Genomic DNA, 24,603 nt, shown 5'->3' with positions numbered 1-24,603 from the left:
ATCCTTCTCCTCTGTCCTAATACCCTTTAGCAAATTCTAAAGACCACCCCACACACACACACACACACACACACACACACACACACACACTCCACAACTAGTAATCATACATCTTGCTAATTAAGTAATGTAAAAATCATCCTTCTTACCAGCAATCCAAGGTTGTTATTTATTATAGGATTTGGACCAATAAGAATCCCTGTGTAACCCTTGGAGATCCCCCAAAACCTCCAATCAACCTATGTCTTTTTTTTTTTTTTTTTTTTTTTTTGAAACAGAGCCTCGCTGTTTCCCAGGCTGGAATGCAGTGGCACAATCTCGGCTCACTGCAACCTCCGCCTGCCAGGTTCAAGTGATTCTCCTGCCTCAGCCTCCTGAGCAGTTGGGATTACAGGCATGCACCAACACACCCGGCCAATTTTTGTATTTTTAGTAGAGATGAGGTTTCACCATGTTGGCCAGGCTGGTCTTGAACTCCTGACCTCAAGTGATCTGTCCGCCTCGGCCTCCCAAAGTGCTAGGATTGCAGGCGTGAGCCACCACACCCAGCCTTCAACTTATGTCTTAACCACAAATTAGTCATAGGCCAATGGCTACAGAAGTTACCTTTAAGTAATGGCTATATCCTCAAACCCTGCAGAATGTTTCAAGGGCCTGCAGCTACTGAAGAATCTGTATAGAAGATGGTATATATTTCAGGAACCCATTCCTATAGGCTGCCATGGTAGATGTGAACATGGGAGAGTAAATGCTGGCCTCTGGCCCATCCTTAATATCCAGTGACTAAAGATAATAAAGTGAGTTGGGCACTGTGGCTCACACCTGTAATCCCAGCACTTTGGAAGGCCATGGCAGGAGGATCACTTGAACCCAGATGTTCAAGACCAGCCTGGGCAATAAAGCAAGACTCTGTCTCTACAAAAAATTTAAAACCTAGCTGAGTGCCATGGTGTGTGCCTGTAATCCTAGCTACCGGGGAGTCTGAGGTGATAAATCACTTGAGTTCAAGGAGTTCAAGTATGCAGTGAACTATGAAGGCACCACTGCACTCCAGCCTGGGTGACAGAGCAAGACACTGTCTCCAAAAAAAAATAAAAATTAAAAAATAATAACATTCATAAACTTCAAAAAAATTTTTTTTTAATTATTGTTTAGAGACAGGGTCTCTGTTGTTTAGGTTGGAGTGCAGTGACATGATCATAGCTCACTACAATCTCAAACTCTTAGGCTCAAGCAATCCTGCCCCAGCCTCCCCAGAATAGCTAGGACTACAGGCGCCAGCCACTACGACCAGCTTGCTTGCTTGCTTGCTTGCTTATTTATTTATTTATGTATTTAGAGATGGAATCTGGCGCTGTCACCCAGCCTGAAGTGCAGAGGGGCAATCTCGGCTCACTGCAACCTCTGCCTCCCGGGTTCAAGCAATTCTTCTGCCTTAGCCTCCCAAGTAGCTGGGACTACAGGCGCATGCCACCACGCTCGGCTAATTTTTGTATTTTTAGTAGAGATGGGGTTTCACTATATTGACCAGGCAGGTCTAGAACTCCTGACCTCATGATCCGCCCACCCTGGCCTCCCAAAGTGCTAGGATTACAGGCACGAGTCACCATGACCAGCTCTAATTTTTTAATTGTTTGTAGAGACAAGGTCTTGCTATGTTGCCCAAGCTGGTCTCAAACTCCTGGTCTGAAGCAATTCTCCCACCTTGGACTCTCAAAGTGCTAGGACTGAGGTGAAAGTGGCCTCCCACTATGCCCAGCCTCCCACAAATGTCAAATCTTTAGAAATATTTCAGAATCAATTCAACTGAATGGCAATTGGACTGGGTTTCAGACAGACCACCTCCAAAGTAAGTGAGAGCTCACAAAGTCTCCTATAAGGCTTCCAGAAAATGGCATATGAGCCTGAAGTCGCTATGTCACCCAACAATATCATGAAACAAGATGCAGGGATAATTAACCTCCACGTAACATCTAGAAAATGCAATGGGAGGCTGAGTGCAGTGGCTCACGCCTGTAATCCCAGCACTTTGAGAGGCCGAGGCGGGTGAATCCCGAGGTTCGGAATTCAAGACCAGCCTGATCAACATGAAGAAACCCCGTTTCTACTAAAAAGACAAAAAATTAGCCGGGCATAGTGACGCATGCCTGTAATCCCAGCTACTCAGGAGGCTGAGGCTGGAAAATCGCTTGAACCTGGGAGGCGGAGGTTGTGGTGAGATGAGATCACACCATTACACTCCAGACTGGGAGACAAAAGCAAAACTCCATCTCTCTCTCACACACACACACACACACTCACAAAATAGAAGATGAAATGAGAGGCTAGGCTCATCCTAAGAGACAGTTCACTGCAGCTCTTTCAACCTATTATATTTAGTATTATGTTACAGCTTGCATACTGTATAAGGAGGGAGAAAAAATGGAGCCAAAGGCCGGGCGCGGTGGCTCAAGCCTGTAATCTCAGCACTTTGGGAGGCCGAGATGGGCGGATCACGAGTTCAGGAGATCGAGACCATCCTGGCTAACCCGGTGAAACCCCGTCTCTACTAAAAAAATACAAAAAACTAGCCGGGCGAGGCGGCGGGCGCCTGTAGTCCCAGCTACTCGGGAGGCTGAGGCAGGAGAATGGCGTGAGCCCGGGAGGCGGAGCTTGCAGTGAGCTGAGATCCGGCCACTGCACTCCGGCCTGGGCGACAGAGTGAGACTCCGTCTCAAAAAAAAGAAAATGGAGCCAAATGACTTCGAACAATTTTACTTTCTATTCTATGTATTCCAGGTATCTGCTTGATATTTAAAGCATACAGCAGACACTAAATTTTTTTTTCATCGAATGCGGAAAGATACAGAAGGTAAGCAGTAAGCAGCAGCTCATACATGTAAAACATGTTTAAATGAAAAAAGTACCCTAAATTTCAATCAAAGGCAGCAAAGTGTACTAAAAATCTTGACAGATAACATATACAGCATTCTTAAGACGATCATCCATATTTGCACATGACTGGAAAGAACTGTATGTAACAAATGGTTCCTTCCACACTGGATACAAGAAAACTGGGTAAAACATTTCCTTTTGAATCATTTCCACCCTAAGTGTCCTGCTAGCAATTAAGAAAAAGTCAATAGAGAAAGCACCATCAAGTGCTACCTTCAGGTAGCCTATGATAAAATCACCACTTAAAAGTAACCAAGCCTCAGCAGGCCACAATGGTTCACACATGTAATCTCAGCACTTTGAGTGGCTGAGGCGGGTGGATCACTAGAGACCAGGAGTTCGGAATCAGCCTGGTCAAAATGGCAAAACTTCATCTCTACTAAAACTACAAAAATTAGCCAGGTGTGGTGGTGCATGCCTGTAGTCTCAGCTACTTGGAGGCTGAGACAGGAAAATCGCTTAAACCCAGGAGGTAGAGGTTGCAGTGAACTGAGATCGTGCCACTGCACTCCAGCCTGGGTGACAGAACAAGACTGTCTCCAAAAAAATAAATAAAAAATACAACGGTTCCACTTCCGGCCTCCGGGGGTTGACAACATAGCTGGTCGTACCATTATCCAAAAGAAGGACCAGAAGGATGAGAGTGTTATTGCTGCACGCTTAAGTCAAGGAGAAGAACCCAGAGGAAGATTGACCAAATTTTGTAATTCTAGAAACATGGTCCATGGATCAGTGACATTCAGGGATGTGGCCACTGACTTCTCTCAGGAGGAGTGGGAGTGTCTGCAGCCTGATCAGAGGACCTTGTACAGGAATGTGATGTTGGAGAACTACAGCCACCTGATCTCACTGGGAAGTTCCATTTCTAAGCCAGATGTGATTACGTTACTAGAGCAAGAGAAAGAGCCCTAGATTGTTGTAAGGAAAGAAACAAGCAGATGGTATTCAGATTCGGAGTCAAAATATGGACCTGAGAAAATATCTCCAGAAAACGATATTTTTGAAATAAATTTACCCAAACATGTTATAAAGCAAATAAGGAAAAATAAAATAAATAAAAATAAAAAATAAAAGTAACCAAGCCTACTCAAAAAACTAAACATAGAATTACCATAGGATCCAGCAATTCTACTTCTGTGTAAATCGAAGAAAAAAAAAAAATGAAAGGAGGGTGATATAGTTTGGATCTGTGTCCCCACCAAATCTCATGTCAAACTGTAACCCCAGTGTTGAAGGTGGGGCCTGGTGGGAGGTGACTGGAACATTGGGGTGGTTTCTCATGAATGGGTTAGTGCCAGCCCCCTAGGGTTGTTTTCACAAGATCTAGTTGTTTAAATGTGTGTAGCACTTCCCCCACCTCTCTCTCTTCCTCCTGCTCCAGCCACCTAGACATGCCTGCTTTCCCTTTGCCTCCTGCCATGATCATAAGTTTCCTGAGGCCTCCCCAGAAGCTGCTATGTTTCCTGTACAGCCCACAGAACCATGAGCCAATTCAACCTCTTTTCTTTATAAATTACCCAGTCTCAGGTATTTTTTTACAGCAATGTGAGAATGGACCAATACAGAGGGACTCGAACAAGTGGATTCATACACCAAAATTCACAGCACCATTATTCACAACAGCCAAAAGGTAGAAGCAACCCAAATGTCCATTGAGAATGAATGGATAAACAAAATGTGGTGTGTACATACGATGGAATATTATTCAGCCTTAAAAAGGAATGAGATTCTGACATATGCTACAACATGGATGAATTCTGAAGATATGCTAAGTGGTACACACCAGACACAAAAAAGTAAATATTGTATGATTCCACTTACATATGAGGTACTCAGGGTAGTCACATTCATAGAGACAGAAAGTAGAATATCGGTGGCCAGCAGCTGGGTAGAGAAAGAGAAACAAGGAGTTATTGCCTAATAGGTGCAGAGCTTCAGTCTGGGAAAATAAAAAAGTTCCCAAGATGGATGGTGGTGATGGTTGCACAGCAATGCGAATGTACTTAATGCTGCTGATCCATACACTTAAAAATGGTTAAAATGGGCCGGGCGCGGTGGCTCAACCCTATAATCCCAGCACTTTGGGAGGCCGAGACGGGCGGATCACGAGGTCAGGAGATCGAGACCATCTTGGCTAACACGGTGAAACCCCGTCTCTACTAAAAAATACAAAAAACTAGCCGGGTGAGGTGGCAAGCGCCTGTAGTCCCAGCTACTGGGGAGGCTGAGGCAGGAGAATGGCGTAAACCCGGGAGGCGGAGCTTGCAGTGAGCTGAGATCCGGCCACTGCACTCCAGCCTGGGCGACAGAGCAAGACTCCGTCTCAAAAAAAAAAAAAAAAAAAAAAAAAAAAAAAAGGTTAAAATGATAAATGTTTTGCTATGTATAGTTCACCACAATTTTTTTTAAGTAAACAAAAAGGCCAGGTGAGGTGGCTCATGCTATAATCCCAACACTTTGGGAGGCCAAGGAGGGTGGATTGCTTGAGCCCAGGAGTTGGGGACCAGCCTGGGCAACACAGCGAAACCCTGACTCTACAAAAAAATACAAAAGTTAGCTGGGCGTGGTCAAACAGTGAGCCATGATTGTACCACTGCACTCCAGCCTGGGTGACAGAGTGAGATCCTTTCTGGGCAGGTGGGAGGGGGATTGGGGGAGTAAACAAACTAGCAAATACCAGCTACTCTGGAATCTGAGGCGGGAAGATCATTTAAGCCCAGGAGTTTGAGGCAAAACTGGGCAACATAGCGAGATCCCGTCTCTAAAAAATAAATAAATAAATAACCAAGAACAACCATCAAACATTTGTGGCAAAAACATATTGAGAAAAGTGGAAGAATTTTAACAGGCAAGCTTCACTGTCATCCTCCAGAGTCTAGATGACTTTGTTGAAAGTGAAGATCCCAGAAGAGAAGGGATGGACATGCTATTTTCATGTTGCTGCAGATATACACTAAGCAACTGAGGAAGCTGAATTATATTCTACAGGTCATTTGGTAATATAATGAATGGACTGTGTACTTCCTAACAATTACATCCAAAAAATACAAGCTTTTCCTTCCAGTTTCCAATGAAAGCAGCAAGACTGAAATAATCAGTTACACACATAAGAGAAGCCAGGTAGATCTGAAAGACTGACTTTTAGTTCCCAGCTTTAATATGGTGACCCTACAATGGAAAACTGAAAGCAGCAATTTTTAGAATAGTATACACAAACTTTCTTCACTGCCATTATGAAGTGACTTTGTGTAAGTTACTTTTAGTCCTTCTGAGCCTCATCTGAAAAATGAGGATAATACAACTAACTGATAAGGTAAAAATGTACACTGAGTTCAGTGTCTGAATACATAAATGCTCAACAAATGAAAATTCCCTCCTGTCTTAGCCTGATTAGCCTCCAGGGGCTATGCTCATGTTTTGGCTATAACCTGTGGCTCCTCCCTCAGGCCCCAGCTGTTTCCCTCAGTTCTAGCTGTTTCACTCCTGGTTTCTAAGAGGATCATATCTATATTTAGAGGTAATGCTAGTACCAATTGTGGGCTCAACAGGTGTTTGGAGGGCACCTGAGTACTGAGCAGTTTTCAATTGCTTTTCAGAGTTAATTGGTTTTGGCTCCACAACTGGCTGTCTTGACTTCTACAAGTAAGAGTGCCACGTATGCACAGTACCTCAGCAGTACAAGACTAAACAGAAAACTAAGTGTGGTCGCAAGACAAATCCTTAGCAAAAAGATGTTTTTAACCCTATTTATCAGGATCTCAGAGCTTTGTTAAATCACAGGAGCAGTAAACTTTCAATGAACTCTACAGAGTAGGCTACAGCCTACTAACTTAATCTTCATCTAAATCACAGTTATCAGACCCAAGTTTCAACCAGTTCATGCTGCTTTACTATAACCAAGATGGGGGTGAAGCAGAAAGAGCAAGCAGGCAGTGAAGATTTTCAAAAAGGCATCCGATACACCTAGGTCTGAATCAAGCTTTGTTATTTACTAGCTCTGTGACCTCAGTAAATTATTTAATCTCTTAATTTACAAAATACGAAATAATTGTGAGGATTAAATGAGAAAATACATACAAAAAAATCTTAGCACCTTGAGTAGCCCACTGAAAGAGGTCAGTTAAAAAAGAGGCCGGGCGCAGCAGCTCACACCTGTAATCCCAACACTTTGGGAGGCCAAGGCAGATGGATCACAAGGTCAGAAGTTCGAGACCAGCCTGGCCAAGATGGTGAAACCCTGTCTCTACTAAGAATACAAAAATTAGCCAGGCGCGGTGGTGGGCACCTGTAATCCCAGCTACTCAGGAGGCTGGGGTCGCTTGAACCCAGGAGAAAGAGGTTGCAGTGAGCCAAGATCACGCCACTGCACTCTAGCCTGGGCAACAGAGCAAGACTCCATCTCAAAAAAAAAAAAAAAAAGAGGCACTTTGTCACTAATGAGAACACTGCACTCACTTCTTGCTTTGTTCAATTTTCATAACATCTAAGAAAAGTGACAATTTAAATCATATTTTTGACCTTTATAAAGTAACCTAAATGCTACCATCCAAGACCTAGCTGAGAAATATAAACTGATGAATGTCCAAAAATCTTAGATGAGTCAGCAAAATGTAATGCCCAACAAATAAAAGGCTTAACATGGACTATTTATGAGCACACAACAGTCATTACAATTTCAAAATCAGCAATTTTCTATCTAGTACCATCACAAATTTGGTCTGGAAATCCAAGTATTAAGGAAATGCAAAGATCATAATCCCAGAGATACTTTTCCACAATATTCCCAAATCACCTTAATTGAAACTGGAAGGTATGAGGCAGCCTGATTATCTGAAGTTAACATCAAGAAATAATTTAAGGCAGAACCCCAACTCTCTCCCGCAAACATAAAACCAGTAGCAGATGGTACATGAACATTTCTCAGGGAGAAATTGCAATTCTAACAAAGTACAGATAACTTAATTTTATCCATCGCCTTTTGGTCAAACTGAAAACAAGCAAGCTTTTGGTTCTCTCCAAAACACTGAACTCTGCATTATCACTGACCTAACTCAAAGCAAGATATTTTTGGTGATCTGTCCTCTCCTGCTTCATCAACCATAGGTAAATTACTTACAGTAGTAGCCTGCTAAACAGAGGGGAAGTAACTATCACAGGCATGTTTTATCAATAAAATGGACAAGTGATAATCAAATTATTTAAAGAACGGTTTGTACTTCTTAGCAGAGGACAAGCTTGAGAAAGATCCACTTTCTAAAAGAACCCAATCATTCTGGATGAATTATGAGAAAAATATCACTCTAGTCCAAAACTGACTGAATCTACCTTTCTGTTTTAATCCAAGTCCTAACCCCATCTATTTTATGTCTCTGCCTCTCCGCCTTATTTTCCATTCCGTCTCTCCCTTCAATTCCAAGAACGCCCTTCTATCCCTTATTTTCAAATCTCATTATTGCCCCCGAATCCTAAGGACCTCGGACACCCACGGAGGTGACCTTACGCATCCCCACTGCATTCCCAATTCATTGTACTTCTCATCCCAAATGATCCTATTCTTTCATTCTTTTCTATCTCGCTCGTTGTTTCTTAAAATCCAATACCCCACACACGCTCACGCCAGAGTCCCCCCCCCCCCCACACACTCCATTGTTTCCCCGGCCTATCCCTCTGGAAACTCCCCAACTCGGACACGGGTGTCTCGGCCGCCCCACATACCCCAGGAACCTTCCACCTTCTGGGCACTTCGGATCTCTAAGGGCTCACATTCCCCTCCTTCCCGTCCCCCGGCCCCAACAACTACCCCCTCCCCCCTTTTCCTCCTTCAACCCGCTCCCCGCACCTCGGCGCCCCTCTGAGCCCCCGCCAACCCCGCCACCCAGCACCCCCAGTCTCACCTAGCCGGGGCCCACGCAATCGCCTTGTCGCCCCAGCTCCGGGCTCCGCGTCCCAGACGCTCCCGGGTCTGAGAAGAGGAAAAGAGATCCTCCCCCTCCTTCACCTCTCCCTCTAGAGCCGCCGCCGCCGCCGCCGCCGCCGCGCTCCTCCCCCAGTTCTCTCAGAGCCGGACGCCGCCCCGCCCCCACCACCGCCTCCCCGCTTCTCTCCAGGGCCGTTCCGCAGGCCGGGAATCAAGGCTGCGGCCGGAGCTCCAGCAGATCACCTCGATCCTTGCCGGGGCAGCGGCTCGCCCCGCCCCGGAGCCCTCTCGGGCGCGTGCGCGCCAGCCAGCCAGCCAGAGCTCAGGGCGCGTACTCGCGCCGGCGCGAACCCGGCGCGCCAAGCTCGAGGCTGTGGCAGCCAACGGGTGCGCGAGCGCAGCTGGAGTTGCGAGACGGCCCGCGCACCGGAGACCGAGGGGATCGAGGAGAGGCGCGCGGCGGCGAGAAGCGGGCTCCGACCGGTCGGGTTACCGCTCTTCTCGGGACCCGGTCCCTCGCGTCTCGCACCGTCCGCAGGCTCGCGCGCCACCGGAGACTGGGAATTACCGCGGAAGGGAAGAGACTCTGGGAGGGGGTCGGGGACAAACTAGATGCAAAGGGAAAACGGGTGGGACTCGAGCTCGCGTCCGCGTGCAGAACAGCTCGTACCCGGCGGCATCGGGTAGGGGCCCGACGAGCGCCGGGAATAGAGGGCCCGAGCTGAACTGACGGAAAGAGCCGAAACTCTCCCGGAGGTGGCCGAACGCAGGCGCAGCGAGGGGAGTCGAGCGCTCGGCTTTTGCTCAATGTCCAGGTCGGGAAGCTTCCACTCGGGCTACCCCCTACGGCACCGCTCACTCTTCCGCATCGAGGACTTCACACAGCTTTCCCTTCGCCTCCTTTCCGACCCAAGTTTTGTTCCAAAAGGCAATTTCAGAGTCTCCAATGGCGGGAAACGCTGGGGCCTCCGGGCAGAGCGGTCGCTCTGCCTCCGGAGAGTGCGCAGAGGCCGGTGGGGGCGCGGGAAGAATGACCTCGGGAGCTGATGGGGGTTCTCTGCCCTGGCGATGTTCGCCCGGCACGCTCCCCAAGTCAGTTCCTCGTCAGTCGGGTTTCTAATCTACCCAGCTGTCAGCATAGCCCCTCTACGCAATGTTGGTCGGTCCCGCAGCCCTTGGACTCTTTTCTGTTAAATACTCTGTCTTCGACGCCAGACTCCCAACCTCCCTGGTGCTGGAACTAACTAGTATTTGTGCACCTTTCTGCGTGCATGAAGCACTCACTTCACTGTCGACTGGTCGGGGTCTATTAAGAGGGGCCAGAGGGATTTAGACAATCAGCATTGAAAAGATTCATTAGAATCGGGCTGGGCGCGGTGGCTCAAGTCTGTAATCCCAGCACTTTGGTAGGCCGAGGCGGGCGGATCACTTGAGGTCAGGAGTTCGAGACCAGCCTGGCTAATATAGTGAAACCCGTCTCTACTAAAAATACAAAAATTAGCCGGATGTGGTGGCACACGCCTGTAATCTCAGCTAGTCGGGAGGCTGAGGCAGGAGAATCACCTGAACTCAGGAGGCGGAGGTTGCAGTGAGCCAGGATTGCACCACTGCACTCCACCCTCCATCTCAAAAAATATATATATATATTTATTAGAATCTGTTCCCATCTTACCTTTTGGGGCCAAGCAAAGGGGCTCTGAAAAAGCACCAACAAGCTGGAGAGTGTGTGTTAGTGTATAGCTAGACACCACAGGCACATGTCATTTTGGTTTCCACATATGTTATTGCAATGACAGGGTATCCTACTCCAATGACTGAGTAGTATAGTAGAGGTTTGCCAAGCCATCTGATCCTTGTGGTTTTTAACTTTGCTTGAGGTAAGGGCTCAAAAATCCCCTGGAGTCCAATGACCTCTGGTTAATAGTGTCTCATCTACTCCAACCATATAATTTACTGATCTGGATAAGCAGAAGACTTAACTAATCCAGCTAGGTAGGGCACTGGACTGTATATTCCTTACTATTGCGTCTTCATTCAAAAGTTCAAATAGAAGCAAATTATCCAAATGTCTGCTTTCTTTTCATTCACTAAACTGGCACTTACTTGATAGTGGGTATTGTTCTAGGTATTCAGTCATTTACAAAGAAGAATAAAACAATATCATTACCCCAAGGAGAGTATCCAGTTACAAAAGAGGATAAAGTTATTAAATAGGCCAGTTGCAGCGGCTCATGCCTGTAATCCCAACATTTTGAGAGGCCAGGGTGGGAGGACTGCTTGAGCCCAGGAGTTTGAGACCAGCCTGGGCAACATAACAAGATCCCCCATCTCTACAAGCAAATTTAAGTTATTAAATGACTATAATAACATAGTGTTGAAGCAGAAAAGTACAAAGTGGTTTAGGAAAAGAAAAGAACAAGTGACTAATTATTCCACAATTCCCCTTCCTTCCCATACAGAGTAGGAACAGGATGATATGACCCTGGTAAATGGAGAACTTCATCATGAGGTATGGGATGCGAGCCTTGCATCCTATTCCACAAAGACTGGTTTCACTCACCAAAAGTCACTCAGTTCAGGAAAGGCCTTCATTATAGGGCCTCTTGCTGCTGCAAAGCCAATACAAGTTTTTTGGATGGAAAATGAAGTCCCCATTGTTGGCCAGGTTCGGTGGCTCACGTCTGTAATCCCAAAACTTTGAGAGGCTGAGGTGGATCACTTGAGCCCAGGGGTTTGAGATTACCCTGGGCAACACAGGGAGACCCTGTCTCTACAAAAAATAAAAATAAGTTAGCTAGCTGAGGTGGCTTGTGCATGTTGTCCCAGCTGCCCAGGAAGCTAAGGTAGGAGGATTCCTTGAGCCCAGGAATTCAAGGCTGCAGTGAGTTGTGATCACACCACTGTGCTCCAGCCTGGACAACAGAGTGAGACCTTATCAAATAAAAAAAGTTCCCATTCTTAGTAATATTATAGTCTGTTGTGGGGAAGACATGATGCCTCATGACGCTAAGAGATTCGCTGATCTAATAGGAGAGACTGTTTTTTGTTTGTTTTGGAGACAGGGTCTCCCTCTGTTGCCCAGGCTTGAGTATGGTGGCACAATCATAGCTCACTGTAACCTTGAATCCCTGGGCTCAAGGGATCCTCCCCTGTCAGCCTCCTGAGTAGCTAGGACTAAGGCTCTGGCCACCATGCCCAGCTAATTTTTTAATTTGTTGTAGAGATGGGTGTCTCACCACATTGCTCAGGCTGGTCTTGAACTCCTGGCCTCAAATGATCCTCCCTCCTGGGCTTCCCAAAGCACTGGGATTACAGGCGTGAACCACCACACTCGGCTAGGAGAGACTTTGTGTATGTGGACAGCCTTCTCCAAGAGAAGGAAGGTAGATTGAAGAGCAACCTAGGGTATGAGAGCTGTTAAAACATCACTGGAAATCTAGCAAGATGGAGAATATTGTATTTAACAAGTCTCGTTCAAGGGAAAGTTCTGGGTGTGGTAGTACACATGACCTCCTCACAAGGATTTTACTCAAAAAATATCCTCCAAGAAGATCAGGTTGCTTTAGCATATGTCTTGCTGAGTGGGATTTGCAAAAGGGGTCTTGCAACTCATGGCCCACCTTTGCCCTTTCTCCATGCAGCACTCAACCTCTCTAAAGGGACATTGAACAAATGTTTCAAAAATATTTTTTGACCTGGGTTACAAATATTAATTTTGTTGTTGTTGTTTTTAAGATGGAGTTTTGTTCTCGCCGCCCACGCTGGAGTGCAATGACCCAGTCTCAGCTCACTGCAACATCCGCCTCCCAGGTTCAAGCAATCGTCCTCTCTCAACATACTGAGTAGCTGGGATTACAGGTGCCTGCCACCATGCCCAGCTAATTTTTGTATTTTTAGTAGAGATGAGGTTTATACCATGTTGGCAAGGCTGGTCTCGAACTCCTGACCTTAGATGATCCACCTGCCTCAGCCTCCCAAAGTGCTGGGATTACAGGCGTGACCAGGCCCGGCCTATTTTTGTTCTTTATAATACACATATATTTTCTACTGTGTATGTTTGTTTATGTATTTTTTTTGAGACAGAGTTTCACTCTTGTTGTCCAGGCTGGAGTGCAATGGCGCGATGTCGGCTCACCGCAACCTCCGCCTCCCATGTTGAAGAGATTCCCCTGCTTCAGCCTCCCAAGTAGCTGAGATTACAGGCATGCACCACCCGCCCGGCTAAGTTTGTATTTTCGGTAGAGACAGGGTTTCTCCATGTTGGTCAGGCTGATCCCGAACTCCCGACCTCAGGTGATCCACTTGCCTCGGCCTCCCACAGTGCTGGGATTACAGGCATGAGCCACCGTGCTCGGCCTACTGTGTGTGTTTTACTTCACAATAAAAGAAAGTTATTGTCACCTGCCTTGAAATAATTGCAAATTGTTCAAAGTGCATGTATAAATTATTTTGGAGGAAAATAAATGCTGCAATAAATGCAAAATATAATATTTGTGACCTACTCTGAAGAAAACACAAAAATAACCAAATTTCTTAAATGTTTAGCATAGATGTTAAGGGTTAAAAAAGAAAAAGATCATTTTGAAATAAGATCCTTTAGTCTCTGTTCAGCCTTACGAAATTAATTTATCCCAGGTTACTTAATGATCAAGTGCCAGAACTAGAATTAGAGAGAAATCATGACATAAGCTTCACCTTGGCAGATATATTCTGCAGGTATTAACCTGACCTAATTTGATATGTTTTCAAATAGATCCTTGACTTCAGAACTTTAATACTTTTGCCTGGTTTGAATTGATATTTTGTATCTTAAGTGATTGATTGCCAGATTCCATGTTTTTATTAGGAAGAAAAAGAGGCCAACTGTAACCTGAGAGGCAGAGAAATTTAACTTATTATCTTGGAGACTTGACAACCAATGACTGTAATTAAGAAACATAATGTTTTAAAGTCTCCGTTGACTGAAGCTGCAAGTGACAACAGGCACAAAAACCAGTAGAGAACAGCTCATAAGACTGTACTTTTGCTTTTGCCTATACTAACCCTAGTACCTAAGAATATTCATGTTAGCAGTCCACAGTGTGTCTCAGAAAATTCGTTTCATGGGATACCAAAATCATGTTATCTGAGAAAACTATTCCATGTCCAAATACGTTTGGGAAGCACAGGTTAAAATCAAGTTAAACTGGTTTGTTTACTTCCCAGAATATTTAATATGGTACCATGCTTTGTTCATATTGAAGTGAGCAGGCTATGTAGTGTGCAGCTTTCCCCAAGGAAGTTCTTCCCACTCCCATCCCTACCCCTAAGACTTTTTTGCAGAATTAATGTGTCTTTGAACATCCATTGTATAAAGTTCAATTAAAACGGTTTGATTAGGTCAGCATTTCCCATTTTACAGATAACAAAACTGAGGCCCAAAGACAAGGCTAACATATGCAAATTTTCACTTGCATATCAGATATTTAAAGCTAGGAAAGGCCTTAAACTATCAAAGGTTGAAGTGTTACATCACAAAATTATTGGCAATGCTGGAACCAATGCTCAGATCTGAAACATTCAGTTCAATGTAAGCCTTGCAGGTTCATTAAGACTTGAATTTGATATTTAGTGAATTTGTCCTATGTGTAAGATATGTAACTAATATTGCTATACTCTAAGTTCTTTTATTAAGTTTTTAAATGATCTTTCATTTGTAGATTCTGTCATCATTTTAAAAAATATGCTTCACTTCTGTCAAATGTTTTATACTTCATAAAGTACTCTCTACATATTGTTTTATTTGATTGTCTCAACATTGTGTGGTGCAGGCATCATTGCCTCATGTAACAAATGAGGAAACTGAAGCTCAAAATTGTTCAATAATTTACCTAGGTTGCACATTTAATAAATGTCCTGCTATTTACATTAGGAGAAGACACAGTCCCTTGCCCTCAAGCAGCTTTGGTATAATTAAGAAGAGAAGACTTGCAAACATGAGACAGAGAACAATTTATATGGCAACATGCAAGAAACTTATTGATAGAACAGTACAAACTAGATGGGAATACAGAAGGAATTCAAAAGGCGAAGATTACTGGAGGTGGAATTAATCAGTGAAGCCATCATTTAGGGATAAACCTTAAGCTAGGTCGTAAAAGAAGTGTAAAGATTTGTATTAGCAAGGCTGGGCGTGGTGGTTAATGCCTGTAATCCCAGCAGTTTGGGAGGCTGAGGCCAGTGGGTCACCTGAGGTCAGAAGTTCGAGACCAGCCTGGCCAACATGATGAAATCCTGTCTCTACTAAAAATACAAATATACTAGCCTTGCGTGGTGGCAGGTGCCTATAATCCCAGCCACTCGGGAGGCTGAGGCATGAGAATCACTTGAACCTGGGAGGCAGAGGTTGCAGTGAGCCAAGATCATACTACTGCACTCCAGCCTGGGCAAGAGCAAACCTCCATCTCAAAAAAAAAAAGGATTTAGCAGAGAGGAAAAATATTATAGAAAAGAAGAACAACATCAGCCAAAGGCAAAAATATCAAAACAAGAAACACATTGATGAGAAGAATTAGAGCCTGAAGGGAGATGGGTCTGAAATGATCGGTCGTCTTGGCTGTGCAAGAAAATCAACTGCTAAGACGAAGTGAGTTTGCAGGCACTGAATATCAAATTTACTGAATATCAAACGTACACTCTCTCCTGTGGTTTATGGGAGGGAAAGGGAGAAAAAAGCAAGAGAAACCACATTTAAAGTGAGTAAGGATATGGAAGGAGGGGTGGGGGAGTAAAACAAGCCTCAGTGGCCCTCAGATATGTGACTGGGAAACACCTGAACCGAAGACGTTTGTATGTCCCACAAATCCTTCTCATTCCTTTTTTTTTTTTTTTTTTTTTGAGACAGAGTCTCTCACTGTTGCCCAGGCTGGATTGCAGTGGCACAATCTCAGCTCACAGCAACCTCTGCCTCTCGGGTTCAAGCAATTCTCTTGCCTCAGCCTCCTGAGTAGCTGGGACTACAGGTGCGCCACAATGCCCAGGTAATTTTTTTGAAGTTTTAGTAGAGATGGGGTTTCACATGTTGGCCAGGATGGTCTCGATCTCTTGACCTTGTGATCCACCTGCCTCAGCCTCCCAAAGTGCTGGGATTACAGGCGTGAGCCACTGGCACCAAGCCCCATCTCTTTTTTTTTTTTTTTTTTAAGAGACCAGGGTTCTCCACTGACCAGGTTGGATTGCAGTGGTGGGATCATTACTCACTGCAGCCTCCAGCTCCAAGTCTCAACTGGTCCTCCCACTGCAGCCTTCCCAGTAACTTGGACTACAGGTGTAAGCCACCAGGCCTAGCTAATTTTGTGTGTGTGTGTGGAGATGGGGTCTCCCTATGTTGCCCAGGCTGGTCTCAAACTCAAGCAGTCCTCACCGCTGGGTTCAAGTGATCCTCCTGCCTCAGCCTCCCAAAGTGCTAGGATTATAGGCATCAGCCACTATGCCTGGGCTTTTTTTTCCTACTCTTGAGACAGATTAATAAGTTTCTTATTTATTTATTAGAGGCAGGGCCTTGCTCTGTTGCCTAGGTTGGAGTACAGTGGCAGAATCATAACTCACTATAGCCTCAAACTCCCGGGCTCAAGTGATCCCCCTGCCTCTGCCCATCATCATGCCCAGCTCCCATTCCTTTTCTGGTACTAATTCACCTGAAAGGTGCCTGAGCTATTGATGCTAGGAAAAATGCCCTTTTAGGTGTTGCTTGCAAAGCCAGATTCACATGCTGACTCAGTCACTGCCCAGCAGAAGATATTCCCCACAACCTTTCTCGACCCAGAATTGGGACTGAGGTCTGGCACAGAATGGGTTAAAAAATTCCCTTCTGGGCTGGGAGTGGTGGCTCATGCCTGTAATCTCAACACTTCGGGAGGCCAAGGCAGGCAGATCACGTGAGGTCGAGAGTTTGAGACCAGACTGACCAATGTGGAGAAACCCCGTCTCTACTAAAAATACAAAATTAGCTGGGTGTGGTGGTGCATGCCTGTAATCCCAGCTACTCAGGAGGCTGAGGCAGGAGAATTGCTTGAACCCGGGAGGCAGAGGTTTCAGTGAGCCGAGATGGCGCCACTGCACTCCAGCCTGGGCAACAAGAGTGAAACTCCGTCTCAAAAAAAAAAAAAAAAAAAGATTCCTTCCAAGTTTCCCATACAGGGCACTGCTTTATTCTGTTGAAACTTGTCAGTAAGGGTTAAACCCAGAAAGTCCAAGATCCTTGCTTAGAGTCCTAATAGTTTGCAAATAACCAGATGGACTATGGAAAGGGTGAATGAGAGGTGGGGAAAAAGAAGAATGAGAAAGAAAAGAGAGAACAAATTATTGAAATGAAGTATCTTTTTTTTTTTTTTTTTTTTTTTTTTTTTTGAGACGGAGTCTCACTCTGTCGCCCAGGCTGGAGTGCAGTGGCCGGATCTCAGCTCACTGCAAGCTCCGCCTCCCGGGTTTACGACATTCTCCTGCCTCAGCCTTCCAAGTAGCTGGGACTACAGGTGCCCACCACCTCGCCCAGCTAGTTTTTTGTATTTTTTTAGTACAGACGGGGTTTCACCGTGTTAACCAGGCTGGTCTCAATCTCCTGACCTCGTGATCCGCCCGTCTCAGCCTCCCAAAGTGCTGGGATTACAGGCTTGAGCCACCGCGCCCGGCCTAAATGAAGTATCTTTTGCTAGAACCCTACATAAATTTTTTACTCTTACTGCTCAAAACTCATCTTAGCAAAAACAAAACAGTTGAACAACTTTCAATCCCTTGAGGTGACTAACAGAAAGACTGCAGGGAACATGAAGCAAAAGAAAAAAAAATTTAAATCACCTTCTCAGGGTATGAACTTCAAAAACCAAAGCAGTGGCATGAGATGTGTGTTCAAAGTTCTAACATGAAATAGACAGCTCTAGATTCCCCTAGGAGATTAAATGACAACTGAAGAGTATGCTTCAGTTGGAGCTTGCCTTGAATAACACCCCAAATCCAACTTCACAGTTGCTTGCTCCTTCTCAGCAAAAGGAGAGGACTGAACTCAGGTAATGAACCTGCTATGGAGGTGTCACTACCACATTTTTTTTTAAGTGAAGGGAGCAGACGGGGGACATATTTCACCCTGTGACAGCCTTGTAGCGCCATCTGCAGTTCCTAACTAAGACTACAACAAACCACACCTCTCCAAGCTTGTTAGGACCACCCCATTGTTCAAGAGAAAACTAAGACATAGAGTACTAAAGCCAGTGAGTCCTCAAAAGCCTCCTGGGTCCTAGAGTAGATGCAAACATAACTCTAAGACACAGTGCCTAGGAAAAGATCTAAGGGCCTCAGTTGACTATAAGCTTAATGAGTCACAATTACATAGCAACCAAAAAAAGCTAATAAATTTTCAGGCTGCTGGATTTAAAGGATGATATATTGTTCAGACCTTGAGAACGTAATAGCCCCACAGTACCCCATTCTGTCTGAACACATCTCAGAATTGCATTTAGTTCTGGGCACCACAATTTAAGAGCAATATTGACAAGAGCTATAAAAAATGTTCATACCCTTTGACCCAGTAATCCCACCCATGGGAATTTATTCTAAGGAAATAATTCAAGAGAAGAGATGAATTAGAGGCATGAAGATATTGATGCCACATTCTTTCCAACAACATTATATAAATGTTTCTCAAAAAGGGAATATTATACAGCTTTAAGATATAATGGTGTGTTATTTAAAAATAAAATAAATGTAATGATAATGTATGCTTCAACATATTTGAATCTTTTTTATTTTATTTTATTTTATTTTTTTTTTTTTTGAGACGGAGTCTCACTCTGTCGCCCAGGCTGGAATGCAGTGGCGCGATCTCAGCTCACTGCAAGTTCCGCCTCCTGGGTTCACGCCATTCTCCTGCCTCAGCCTCCCGAGTAGCTGGGACTACAGGTGCCCACTACCACGCCCGGCTAATTTTTTGTATTTTTAGTAGAGACAGGGTTTCACAGTGAAAGCCAGGATGATCTCAATCTCCTGACCTTGTGATCCACCCGTCTCGGCCTCCCAAAGTGCTGGGATTAAAGGCGTGAGCCACTGCACTCGGCCTATTTTATTTTATTTTGAGAGTCTTGTTCTGTCACCCAGGCTGGAGTGCGGTGGTGCAATCTCAGCTCACTGCAACCTCCTCCGCTTCCCAGGTTCAAACAATACTCCTGCCTCAGCCCCCTGAGTAGCTGGGACTGCAGATGCATGCCACCATGCCCGGCTAATTTTTGTATTTTTAGTAGAGACAGGGTTTCACCATGTTGGCCAGGCTGGTCTCAAACTCCTGACCTCATGATCTGCCCGCCTCAGCCACCCAAAGTGCTGGCATTACAGGCCTGAGCCACTATGCCCAGCCCATATTTGAATCTTGGAAACATTGTGTTCAATGAAAGAAGCCAGACACACACAGAGGGCAACATATTGTGTGATGCCATTTAAATAAAATGTCCAGGATAGGCAAATCTAGAGACAGAAAGTAGATCAGGGATTGCAGAGGTTAGGAGCAGGAGAAAACAGAGAGTGATTGCTAATGAGTATGGAGTTTCTTTTTGGGGTGGTAAAACATTCTGGAATTAAATAGTGGTGATGATTATACAACCTTGTGAATCTATCAGAAACCACTGAATTGTACACTGTTAAAGTGTGAAGTTTATGCTATATGAATTATCTCAATTAAATATATATAATAACAGTCTTTGTGGTAATGTTTTAAAAGCTTATTGAATCATAAGCATTTTTATATTTTACTGTAAAGACATCATTATTGTCAGGGAGGGGGGAAAAGTACAAAATTATGTCCCGGATATGATTCAACCATGTAAAATGATGTACATTTATGAACAAGTACTAGAAGTGAACGTGAATAATTGAAAACAAACAATGTGATGCCAGTGAATTCTTGGAGGGTGGGATGGTCATTATACTGTTCCTTTAGCAATTAAATATTTTATTTTCTTCCCAAAACAATGTCCACAAGGGGGCAGACAGAAGATGACAAATCAAACCATTTAATACAAGCCTCAGCTGAAAAGCTAAGAACTACAGAATACAGGTTGAAAGCAAGCTTAAGGTCATCTAGGCTAGGGTCAGTGGCTCATGCCTATAATCCCAACACTTTGGGAGGCCAAGGTGAGAGGATCGCTTGAGACCAGGAGGTCAAGGCTGCAGTGAGCTATGACTGTGCCACTGCACACCAGCCTGTTCAACAAAGTAGATTCTGTCTCAAAAAAAAAAAAAGAAAAAGAAAATCATCTAAGTCATCTAAGTCCATCTCCCTCACCTGACGAGAAAGAAACAGAGGTCCTAGGGGAAAAGTGGCTCACCCAAAGTCACCAGTATGGTCAGTGCAAGAGGCAGAAGTAGAGCCCCATTTCTTCACCCCTTCATCCTTATTCGCTATAGTGCCGCCTCCTTAAACAAGATGGTGGTAAATGTGGCAAATGGAAGATTTAGAGGGATAGGAGATGAAGGGCAGATTCTCATCAAGAAATGGTTTTTGGTTTTTTGTTTTTGTTCTTTGTAGTAAGAGATGGCAGGTCCAGAAAGACATTATAAGGAAGCAAATTTAGGAAACAATTTAGGGAACAATTAAGGATATATGCTTCTAACCCTCTAAAAGGTGAGACAGGTAGGAGATTTCCAATTCAAGCAAAACCCAAAATGGTCATCTCTGAGGCAAGCTGTTTCCAAGATTCTGTACTGTATAGTTGCTTGGGATACAGGCCTTCTCAATTCCCTTCCAACTCTTCAAAGTATCTATGAATTTCTGATTTGTGCAAATGGGAGACTACGAAATCACTGGATTTCATTAAATCAACTAAGGTAGAAAATAAAGAAGACTTGCCAGGCGCGGTGGCTCAAGCCTGTAATCCCAGCACTTTGGGAGGCCGAGACGGGCGGATCAGGAGGTCAGGAGACCGAGACCATCCTGGCAAACACGGTGAAACCCCGTCTCTACTAAAAAATACAAAAAATTAGCCGGGCGAGGTGGCGGGCGCCTGTAGTCCCAGGTACTCGGGAGGCTGAGGCAGGAGAATGGCGTGAACCCGGGAGGCGGAGCTTGCAGTGAGCTGAGATCCAGCCACTGCACTCCAGCCCGGGCAACAGGACTCCGTCTCAAAAAAAAAAAAAAAAAAAAAAGAAAAGAAAGAAGACTCACTTGTTAATGTCTTAGATTTCCTATTATTTTACAAAATTTCCTTCTTCTTTTAAGACTGTATTTTGGGTTTTGTTTTAATTTCATTTACTTGTTTTTATTTTATTTTATTTATTTATTTATTTGAGACTGTGTCTCACCCTGTTGCCCAGGCTGGAGTGCAGGGGCACAGCCACGACTCACTCATGATTGACCTTCTGGGCTCAAGCAATCCTCTCACCTCAGCCTCTTGAAGAGTAGCAGCCACCATACCAGGCCTACTATCTTTTTTTTTTTTTTTTTTTTTTTAAATCACAGCGACCTTTTCTTTTCTTTTTCTTTTTCTTTTTTTCTTTTTTCTTTTTTTTTTTTTTTGAGACGGAGTCTCACTCTGTAGCCCAGGCTGGAGTGCAGTGGCGCAATCTTGGCTCACTGTAACCTCTGTGCCCTGGGTTCAAGGGATTCTCCCCACTCAGCCTCCAGAGTATCTGGGACTACAGGCGTGCGCCACCATGCCTGGCTCATTTTTGTATTTTTTGTACTTCTTATTTTTTGAAATGGAATCTCACTCTGTCACCCAGGCTGGTGTGCAGTGGCGCGGTCTCAGCTCACTGCAACCCTCACCTCCTGGGTTCAGGTGATTCTCTTGCCTCAGCCTCCTGAGTAGCTGGCATTACAGGCTGTGCCACCACGCCCAGCTAATTTTTTGTATATTTAGTAGAGACAGGGTTTCACCATGTTGGCCAGGCTCATTTTGTATTTTTAGTAGAGACAGGGTTTCACCATGTTGGCCAGGCTGGTCTCAAACTCCTGACCTCAGTTGATCCACCACCTCAGCCTCCCAGAGTGCTGAAATTACAGGTGTGAGCCACCGCACCTGGCCACAGCAACCCTTTTAAAGTAGATACTTGGCTCATACCTGTAATCCCAGCATTTTGGTAGGCCAAACAGGAGGGTAGGTTGAAACTAGGAGTTAGAGACCAGGCTGGGCAACATGGCAAGACCCCATCTCTACAAAAAAAAAAAAAAGCCAGGTATGGTGGTGCCTGTCTGTAGTCCCAGCTACTTGGGAGGTTGAGGCAGGAGGATCACTTAGGCCCAGGAGTTCCAGGCTACAGTGAGCTGTGATCACCCCACTAACTCCAGCCTGGGCAACAGAGCGAGACCCTGTCTCAATAAATAAATAAATGAAAAAAAAAGTTTTTTTTTTTTTTTTTTTTGAGACAGAGTCTGGCCCTGCCACTCAGGCTGGAGTGCAGTGGCGTGATCTCAGCTACCTACCTCGTCTCTGCCTCCCAGGTTCAAGTGATTCTCCTGCCTCAGCCTCCCAAGTGCTTGGGATTACAGGCGTGCACCACCACACCTGGGTGATTTTTGTATTTTTGGTCGAGATGGGTTTTCACCATGTTGGCCAGGCTGGTCTCAAACTCCTGACCCCAGGTGATCCGCCCACCTCGGCCTCCCAAAATGCTGGGATTATAGGCATGAGCCACCGTGCCTAGCCAAAAAAATGTTTTAAATAAAGTAGATATTATTATCTCAATTTTAAAGGAAACTAAGATTCTAAGAGGCTGAAGAAATAAAAAATACAACTAGAAAATAATGCAACCTGATTCAAATCCTACTGTTGATTCTTCTGACTCAAAAACTCATGCTTAAGGATGAAAGACAAGTCATAGGCAAGGGAAAAATATCTACAACGCATATTACAAAGGGTTAAGGTTTCTAACATGCAAGGATTCCACCAAACTAGATTTGAGAGAGACAAATAGGAACACAATTTTAAAATAAATAGAGAATATAATGAAGCAATTCACTGAAGAGAAAATTCAAATGCCCAATAAAGATTTGAAGAGGGCCGGGTGCGGTGGCTCATGCCTGTAATCCCAGCACTTTGGGAGGTCAAGGCGGGCGAATCATGAGGTCAGGAGATCGAGACCATCCTGGCTAATACGGTGAAATCCCATCTCTACTAAAAATACCAAAAATTAGCCAGGAGTGGTGGCGGGCACCTGTAGTCTCAGCTACTCGGGAGGCTGAGGCAGGAGAATGGTGTGAACCCGGGAAGTGGAGCTTGCAGTGAGCCGAGACTGCACCACTGCACTCCAGCCTGGGTGACAGAGCGACATTCTGTCTCAAAAAAAATAATAATGATTTGAAGAGATGCTAAACTTCATTAGGAGTCAGGGAAATGCAAATTAAAGTAATTAGATACTATTTCTCACAATCATCTTAACAAAAGTTTAAAAGAGTGGTAACATTCCAAGCCAGTTACAAAGAAAATGCCAGTTTCTTGCACTTGGTGAAAGTCTAAATTGTTAAAACGTTTTTCAGAAGAAATCTGACACAATATCAACCAAATACATTTGTTTGAGGCAGGGTCTTGCTGTGTTGCCCAGGATGGAGTGCAGTGATACCATCACAGCTCACTGTAGCCTCAACCTCTCATGATCAAGAAATCTTCCTACCTCAACCTCCCAACTAGCTGGGACTACTGGCACATGCCACCACTCCTAGCTAATTTTGTGTTTGTTTGTTTTGCTTTTTTAGCAGAGATGAGGTCTCGCTAGGTTGCCCAAGCTAGTGTTGAACTCCTGAGCTCAAGCTATCCTCCCACCTCAGCCTCACAAAGTGCTGTGATGCCAGGCCTGAGCCACCATGCCTGGCCCAATACGATATCAATCAAAATTGTAAAAAACATGGCTTTTTTTGAGATGGAGTCTCACTCTGTCACCCAGGCTGGAGTGCAGTGGCGTGATCTCGGCTCACTGCAAGCTCCATCTTCTGGGTTCATGCCGTTCTTCTGCCTCAGCCTTCCAATTAGCTGGGACTATAGGTGCCCATCACCACGCCAGGCTAATTTTTTTTGTATTTTTAGTAGAGACAAGGTTTCACCATGTTAGCCAGGATGGTCTCGATCTCCTGACCTTGTGATCCGCCCACCTCGGCCTCCCAAAGTGCTGGGATTACAGGTGTGAGCCATCACGCCCAGCCAAATATCATGTCTTCTGTTCGACCCTACTTATCACTTATTGGGATATAGCTTCAACAAAAAACAAAAAGCATCAGTACCTATATTCAAAGATATTTATTGTAGCCTTGCTCATGCTGGAAAAATAAGAACTGCTTATCAGCAGTTCCCATTTGAGTAAATTAAAATATATCCATATTTTGTAAAAAAAAAAAAAGAAAAGAAAAAAAAAAACATAATAAAATTTGAGAACAGTGGCCGGGCGTGGTGGCTCGTGCCTGTAATCCCAGCACTTTGAGAGGCCAAGGCGGGCGGATCATGAGGTCAAAAGATTGAGACCATCCTGGCCAACATGGTGAAACCCTGTATCTAGTAAAAGTACAAAAAGTATCTGGGCATGGTGGCGCACGCCTGTAGTCCCAGCTACTAGGGAGGCTGAAGCGAGAAAATTGCTTGAACCCAGGAGGTGGAGGTTGCAGTGAGCTGAGATTGCACCACTGCACTCCAGCCTAGCAACAGAGCCAGATTCCGTCTCAAAAAATAATAATAATAAAAATTTGAGAACAGTAAAATAATTTTCCATATCAAGGAAAGACCCTAATCACTCCTTGGTCTCTT

The 24,603-nt window shown here is 44.7% G+C and overlaps 1 protein-coding gene across 9 annotated transcripts in view; it reads right to left on the bottom strand.

Moving 5' to 3' along the window:
• SPATS2 (spermatogenesis associated serine rich 2) overlaps window positions 1–9,138 on the bottom strand; it is a 172,715-nt gene extending 163,577 nt beyond the window's left edge. For 3 of the 9 annotated variants that reach the window (XM_037997181.2, XM_073020705.1, XM_037997178.2), the window contains exon 1: window positions 8,829–8,993. The gene's annotated coding sequence lies outside the window, so the exon portion shown is untranslated. Of the gene's footprint in view, window positions 1–4,755; window positions 4,819–8,828 lie in introns of all 9 variants that reach the window. The other 6 variants (XM_073020704.1, XM_037997179.2, XM_037997182.2 and 3 more) reach the window with 5 other exon arrangements.
• Between the last annotated feature and the right edge of the window lie 15,465 nt (window positions 9,139–24,603).

This window comes from Chlorocebus sabaeus, chromosome 11 (assembly GCF_047675955.1).
Source record: "Chlorocebus sabaeus isolate Y175 chromosome 11, mChlSab1.0.hap1, whole genome shotgun sequence".
Taxonomy (NCBI): Eukaryota; Metazoa; Chordata; class Mammalia; order Primates; family Cercopithecidae; genus Chlorocebus; species Chlorocebus sabaeus.
This window is presented reverse-complemented; position numbering and strand designations above follow the sequence as displayed.